The following is a 7,551-nucleotide window of genomic DNA, read 5'->3' on the forward strand; positions in this document are numbered from 1 at the left end:
TTCTCGTACCATCAGATGCATTGTATTTGCACACTGCAGACAAATCATGGTGGGTATCATCGCAAGTTTACAGCTTGTTGCACTTTTAAAGTTTGAAACTCAAGTAGATGCTAAAAATTAAATAGTTTTAATCTATTTCCTGCTGTTTCTGCAGTTGAACCTGCTTTTTATTTGTCAGTTATTGATTGAAATTTTGATTGCAAGTCCAAACCACTCATTTATAAATATTTTTCATTTTGAGAGGGAACTTGTGTAGAATTGAACACCTTGGCATTGCTTCCTGAATTTTAGGAAGGTTGTTCTCATTGGTTGGTGTTTAGTTAATTCTGTCCTTGGTCAGAAGATGTTCACACAGTTGCAGGTGAAGTTGTCATTGCTGCTGTGCACAATTTGTCCTCATTCTCCAAAACATCAACCTAATTTATTGCCTGTTGTACTTAAGGTATCTCAAATGTTTGAAGTGTAGCTCACATCAGAAATAGTGATAAGATGTAAGATATTGAACAATAACATATCACAATGTTATATATTATGCATATTTGCTTACGAGATATGGGCAACACCAGCCAAGCCAGCATTTATTTGACATCCCTAATTATCCTGGAGAAGATGACAATGAGCTACTGCCTTGAATTGCTGCTGCCTGTGGAATATAGGGGCACTCGTGCTGTTAGGAAGGGAGTTCAGGGTGTTGACACTGCAACAGTGAAGGAATGCATCTGTTGCCCTTGTCCTTCAAGGTAATAGAAGTTGGAAGTTTGGAAGATGCTTTCAGAGTTATCTTTGTGAGTTACTGTCATGCATCTTGTGCACACTACCACTGTGGTAATAACGAGGGAGCCAAATAAGTTAACTACTTTGTCGTAGATGGTGTTGATCTCCCTGTAGTGTGTTGGAACTACCAGGCAAGTGGACAGGATTACATTATATTCCTGAAATGTGCCTTATACAGGGTGGACAGACTTGCAGCATTTGTAGCCTCTGATCTGCTCTTGTGCATACAGTATTTCTGCAGCTGATCAAGTTCCGGTTTTGGTCAATGGTAAACCCAAGAATGTTGGTCGAGGGGGATTCTTTAGTGATGACGCCATCAAATATCCACAGGCAGTTGTTACAGAAAAACTATTTTCTAATCAGCCTGTTCAGAGTTTATTGCTCTCATCTAGAACAGGTGGGTCTCAAACCTAGGCCTCCTGGCTCAAAGGTAGGAATGCTACCACTGCACCAAAAGAGTCTTGCATTCTGTTGTTGGGGATCGTCATTGACTGGCATTTCAGAACCATTTCATATATTTGAGGCTTGACAGTACTGGCTGGATTTGAGATCTCCAGCCTGCTACGTTTGCCCACTCTTGTGATTGGCCAACTTGTGACAGGTGAGGCTGTAATGTCTCTCCGTGTCCAAAATACTGGAGGCGAATTCAGCTGCTAAACCACCTATTCACAAAATCAAATTTTACTGTCACTATTTATTTCCAAGTGTCTACAGTTACGGTGGTGCATTTGTTAAACACCAAGTATTAAGTAGATACAAAATTCCAACAGCCAACCTGACTCCTGAACTATGGGAATTGCATTCATCGATATCTTTGCTAGCGGTGGTTTTCTGAACTGAACCAGGGTGAAAATAGTTTCAGCTGAGCTTTTATATATTTTGGTGTTAACAATGGTTACTGAAAAATGTTGAACACATATATTGTGGGAGATGATGTCAAACTTAAGTCCACCATTATTTGTGTTGGCTTTGATTTAAACTATATAATGTTTTAGGAAATATGATATAGTTTAAATTTACGCCAGGAATGGGCAATGCTTTTGGATACAGAACAGCATCTGCATACAGAAGTTATATGGGGATCATAAATACTCATGCTAAAAAAATTAAAGATCAATTTAGGTGTAAAGAACCTTTTTATTGTAATACCATGATAATATTGTATTGCAACAACTAACCAAATCAGCAAGAGTAGCACCACTGAATTGCAGCTGTCACAGTCAAGTAAACTGCTGTTTAAAATGCATAGTTTGCATGACTCATCTGTTCAGATAGAAAGATTTGTTGAAAGATTGAGATTGCTTGACACGTGCATATCTTGAGACTTACTGAAGGTACTGCACCCTCTCAACTTTTCATTTCAACCCCTCATTGACCAGCAGAGTTTGGGAGGTGAAAGTGAAGTGATTGTTGCACTGGACATGAGTTTGAATCATGATATGGTGAAAATTGACTTCCATGAAATCTGTTTTATTTTTTAAAAAAATGCTAGGCTATCATAACCACTGTCCATTGTCCTAAAATGCTAAATGGGACAGCCTTTGAACAGATATAGCTATTCAAGACTGGGCATCCATGAGATACTGTGGGTCGTCATCAGCAGAATTGTACACCATCGCAATCTACAACCTCGTGGCTTGGCGTAACCCTCACTCATCTGTTGCCGTAAAGCCAGGGGGGTCCAACTTAATTCAAATCCGAGTGTAGGAGGGCATGCCAGGAGTAGCACCAGGTATACATTAAAAATTAGGTGACAAGGTGGTGAAGCTACCAAAATGGAAAAGTAGCAAGTGATGGATCTAAAGTGATTCCTAAAAACTGATCCAACGGATCAGATCTAAGTTCTGCGGTCCTGACACATCTAGTCATGAATGCTGGAGGAGGAAGCTCCAAAAATAACCCCATCCTCAATCATGGAAGAGCCCAGCACGTCTGCAAAAGAGAAGACTGAAGCAGTTGCAACAATCATTAGCCAGCAGTGCTAAGTGGATGATCCAACTCTACTGCCTCTCGTTATCCCCAGCATGACATATACCAATACTAAGCCAATTTGATTCATTCCACGTGTCGCAATAAAATGGCTTTAAGAGGTGTATTTGTCCTTTTTATGGAAAAAGGATTGATTAGAGGTACTGATAAGTCTGCTTCAAAGCCCATAAAGTAAACAACTTGAGAGGTGTTGGATTCGTTTGATTTTTTTTTTAAAGTTGCAACAATGAAAGCAGGCTGACTGGGTGGGATCAAGCTCCCACAGAACCATGATTTCTAGCTTTGCTTTACGTTTCAGTAGCAGCACATTTTTGCCTGCTACTCTGTCTGTCTCTCTCTCTCTGAGTTTTCTCAATTTTTTTCCTTTCTTGGACTGGAGAATTGCAGTCTGAGTCAAATCTGTTTTCCTGAATTTTGCCTTTTGCCAAGGGTGTGTTTATGGGATGTTACTATATGGAACCGTTTAATTAGTAGTAGTTAATTTTTTTTTTTGATAGACTTGCAGTTAAGTCAGACCTTTTGTTTCTATTTTGTCTGTATTTTAACTAGTGTAAAAATAAAGTGTGTTTTGCTTAACATTGAATAATTTGACCAATTGAATTGCATCTGGAACACAGCACCTTACACTTACTTTCAAGATAAGGAAAGGTTGGTGTCTAGACTATCTTCTGAATATATTTTGAGGGGGTTTGATCTGATCCATATCCTGGAACTGTTGGAGGCACTATTACTGCAAAAGCTATGGACCCTGACAATATTCTGGTGATAGTACTGAAGACTTGTGCTCCAGAACTTGCCGCTCTCCTAGCTAAGATCTCCCTATACAGTCACAATTCTGGCACCTACCCAACAATGTGGATAATTGCCCAGGTATGTCCTGTACACAAGAGCAGGATAAATCCAACCTGTCCAATTACTTCTCCATCAGCCTACTCACAAGCATTAGTTCAATGATGGAAGGTGTTATTAACAGTGCTCTACTCAACAATAACCTGCTCAAATGGCACCCAGTTTGGGCTCTGCCAGGGCTACCCATCTTCTGACCTCCCTACAGCCTTAGGTAAAACATGGACAAAAGAGCTGAATTCCAGAGCTTTGATGACAGTGACAGCCCTTGACATCAAGACCCTATTCAACCAAGTGCTACATCAAAAAGCCTGAGCAAAGCTGAAATCAATAGGTATTAGGGGCCAAACTGCTGGTTGAAGTCATATCTGTCACATGGGAAGATGATCACGTTTGGCGGGTAGTCATCTCAGCTCCAGAATATCTCAGCAGGAGTTCCTCAGGCTAGTGTCCAGGCCTAATCATCTTCAGTTACTTCATCAATGACCATCCCTCCAACAAAAAATCAGATGAGGGGATGATTGCTGATGATTGCTCAATATTCAGCACCATTTGTGACTCCTCAGCTACTGAAGCATGCAATATTCAAATGCAAATGATATGGAAAATATTCAAGCTTGGGCTGTCAAATAGCAAGCAACATTTGTACCACACAAATTCTACCCATTAACCTTTCTAATAGGAGACAATCTAACCAGTGCCCCTTGACATTCAATAATGTTACCTTCACTCAATCGACTATCCCCACTATCAGCAAGCTAGGGTTACCATTGACCAGAAACTCAACTGGACTCATCACAAAGTGGCTACAAGAGCAGATCAGAGATTAGAAGCACTGCAGTGACTAACTCACCTGACTCTCCAGAGCCTGTCCATCTACAAAGTACATATGAGAAGTGTGATGAAATACTCCTTTGAGTGCAACTCAAAGAACACTCAAGCTGGACAACATTCAGGAAAAAGCAGCTTCCTTGATTGGCACCACGTCAACAAGCATCTACTCCTTCCACCACCAATGCTCAGTAGCATTAGTGTGTACTTTCTACAAGATCCACTGAAGAAGTTCACAGAAAATCCTTAGCACTCTCCATCTAGAAGGACAAAGGCAGCAGATCAAAGGGAGCACCATCATTTGCAAGTTTACCTCCAATCCACTCAGCATCCTGACTTGGAATCTACCACTGTTGCTGGGTCAAAATCCTGGAACTCCTGCCCTGAGGGCATTGAGAGTCATGGAGTGCAGCAGTAAAAGAAGGAAGCTGATCACCATCTTCTCAAAGGCAGCTAGTGCTGAGCAATAAATGCTGGCCACTCAGCAATGTCCATGTCCCACGAATGGAGAAAAAGAAATACCCATCTGCTTCAATCATCCTTTTGGGCAAAGAAAATCTCCTTCACCTGGTCTGATTTCGTCCGGCGCTCGGCCTGCAGAAACATGATTCATTAGCCAATTAGTTCAAAGGGTATTAGAGATTGACACAAATGCCAGCCTTGCCATGATACTCTACTGTATATGAAGAAAAATCTACAATTTGTGTGACCTATTAATCTCTTACTCTGCAGCTCTTTTGTCATTGTGTCCCCTGGTTACTAATCCATATGCCACCAAAAACAATTTCTCCTTGTTTCCCTAATTATTACCCTTCATGATTCTGATTACCTCTATTAAATCTACCTTTAACCATCGCTGCTGCAAGGGCAGATCATCTCCCAGCCGATTGCTCCACAAGCCGAGATTGAGGAGGCTGTGTCTATACTCTCCAGAGTTCAAAAATAATCAAAACGTGCCAAATTCTTAGAGATGTCAGCAAATGCTGAAAACATATTACCTGGGCTGGGATGGGGAGTATCTAGTGGAATCTGGCTTGATTATGTTTGAGAATGAGAATCATTATATGAAATCCTACATTCCTGCAATCTCATGAAGAAAGAACTGCATGCCTCTGCCCTTTCTGTACCATTTTTTTTTTAAATTGCTCCATTATTTACTTTGTGAATTCTCTTTCCTTCACTTTCTTTTTGAGCAGTTCATTATTTAGTAACTAACTATGCTGTTAGTGATCAATTTTATTCCCTTTCACTGCTGGCTCATTGACCAATGGAAAAATAATTTTGTCTCTTAACTCATCAAAACCCTTCAATTTTAACACATTAATTAGATCTTCAGAATTATGAGAAGATTAATCGTTCTAAAAAAGGAAAAAAATTGCTTCTGCTCCTCCTTTTGGCAAATAGAGAGCAACTCTCTTCCATTTCTCCATTGTTTAAGCCCTTTAATTTTCATATCTTTGCCTCCCTTTTTACAGTGATATTTAGTAATGTCCACTGGACTGGTGCTCCAAAACCTCCAGTTAATGTTCTGGGGACATGGGTTTGAATCCCATCGTGGCAAATGTCAAAATTTGAATTCGGTAAGTTTCTGGAAGTAAAAGCTTGCCTACCGGTGACCATTTAAGCACTGTCGCTTGTTGTAAAAACGTATCTGGTTCACTAATGTCCAAAGAAAATCTGCTCCTTCCACATGACTCCAGACCCACAGCAATTTGGTTGATTCTTAACACCCCATGAAGATTTAGGGATGGACAATAAATGCTGGCATAGACAGTGATTATCTCCAAAGTCTTGATATTTCCTAAGTAGACAAGCAAGAGACTGGAAGAACAGAGCAAGACAGACTCATCAGGAGGTGGAAAAGTCGATGTTTCAGGTGCGGCCCTTCTTCAGGACTGGGGATGGGTGTAAGGGGAACATCATGTGGCTGTACTAGTGAGTTTGTTTCATCATATGGCCAAAGAGCTGAGGAGGTCACGGCACTGTGGCAGTGAGAAAGGGACTCAGTGATGCACGTCTGAGGGAAGCTGAGAACTTCTTCAAAATGGGAATTCTGAGGAAATTGATATTTCCTGAAGCAAACTATCTAAAACTGAATGTGATCTTCCAAACATTCTCTTCTGTAATTTTAACATTTACTCCTTAGCCTTTAAAATCAGTTTTATAAATTCCCTTCTTTATTTGACAACCTGGTTAGCTCAGTTGCTGGAAGGGTGGTTTGTGATTCAGACTGATACTAACAGCATGGGTTCAATTCCCACGTCAGCTGAGCTTACAATGAAGGACTCCTTCTTAACCTCTTTCCCATCCATGGTGACCTTCAGGTTAATTCAGCATAGCCAATCTACCTGACCTGTACATCTTTTGACTGTGGGAGGAAACTGGAGCACCCGAAGGAAACCCACACAGACACGGGGAGAATGTACAAACTCCACACAGCCAGTCGCCAGGATCCCTGGCGCTATGAGGCAGCAGAGCTAACCACTGTGCCACCCCTCATGCCATATACACTTTTCTGTCCTCTGAATCGATGTTTAATCATTCTGCCATAATTGATTTTTAATTGTGTGACCTAATTGTCAAGCCATTTTCAAATGCCTTTTGAACACATCAACAGCATTACCTTGAGCAATACATTTCACTGTGTCCTCAAATGATTTGTAAATTTGTCACCACTGCCTTTTACAAATCTATTCTGTCATTTGTGACCTTTTAAAGTGAGTATTGATTTTATCTTGAATTATGAATTCAAGAATCCTATCTGCCACTGACAAAATGCTGACTGGACTGTGGTTATCCGATTTATCCCTTTTGTTTCCAGAGCAGAGGCCCTTTATTGATAGCTCTCTTGTGACATACCTTCCACATTCAAGCATGTTTGAAATATTGTGACAGAACTCTGCTATTTCCTTTCTGAGCATACCAGGCCAAAATAGTCCATTACAGTTTTCAGTTTGAGTTCCACCCATTTTGTTCCAGTGTTCATTTTTGATCTGTGTTTGTTAAAATTGCCCTAACTTCTTTCATTCATTTGGTTACACTCTTCTGTGAAGACAAGGCAAAACACTCAACGATATCTCTTCCACTCCGTCGTCTCCATAACATTTCCTC

This window comes from Chiloscyllium plagiosum, unplaced genomic scaffold (assembly GCF_037043375.1).
Source record: "Chiloscyllium plagiosum isolate Xiang-an unplaced genomic scaffold, Cpla_swu_hap1 HiC_scaffold_8, whole genome shotgun sequence".
In the NCBI taxonomy this organism is placed as follows: Eukaryota; Metazoa; Chordata; class Chondrichthyes; order Orectolobiformes; family Hemiscylliidae; genus Chiloscyllium; species Chiloscyllium plagiosum.